The sequence below is a fragment of the Octopus bimaculoides genome, chromosome 27, assembly GCF_001194135.2.
Source record: "Octopus bimaculoides isolate UCB-OBI-ISO-001 chromosome 27, ASM119413v2, whole genome shotgun sequence".
Taxonomy (NCBI): domain Eukaryota; kingdom Metazoa; phylum Mollusca; class Cephalopoda; order Octopoda; family Octopodidae; genus Octopus; species Octopus bimaculoides.
The window spans coordinates 20,672,952-20,673,595 of NC_069007.1; positions in this window are offsets into that span (position 1 = coordinate 20,672,952).

The window sequence follows — 644 nt, forward strand, 5'->3', positions numbered from 1 at the left end:
GCTCGCCACCTACACTTTTCTCTGCAAAATAGGGGTAGTTTATCCTGTTCAGGCTATATTATTAGCATTATTCTGCGATTGAGAATTTTAAATCACTTCTTTAACTTTCTAAGACATGTCAACGCTTCTAAAAGCAAACTTCGTTTGTTTATTTACGTTTGTCGTAATTTGAATTTTATATATATATATATATGTGTGTGTGTGTCCGTGTGTCCGTCTCCTATGTTCCTGCCTTTAAGCTTTCAAATTCATACACGTCAGCTCAATTTGATTCGTTCCCAGTCGAAAGACGCGTTATTTTTTCTTTGTATTCGTAATTGTGTACCCTGTTCTCCGTTTTTTGTTTTTGTTTTTGTTTTGTCTTTTGTGACCGTACACATTCGCTAGATTTCTTACAAAGGGGTCTAATGCTCTTAGCTTAGACTTCTTCAGTTGTCCTTGTTTCATCTACTCCGCGTGTGGCTGTGTTTACGTCTCCGTAACCTAGCAGTTCGACAAAAGTGCCCGATACAATAAGTACTAGGCTAACAAAGAATAAGTCCTAAGGTCAATTTGTTCGGCTAAAGGTGCTCCAACATGGCCGCAATCAAATGACTGAAACAAGTAAATGATATATATATATATATATATATATATATATATAT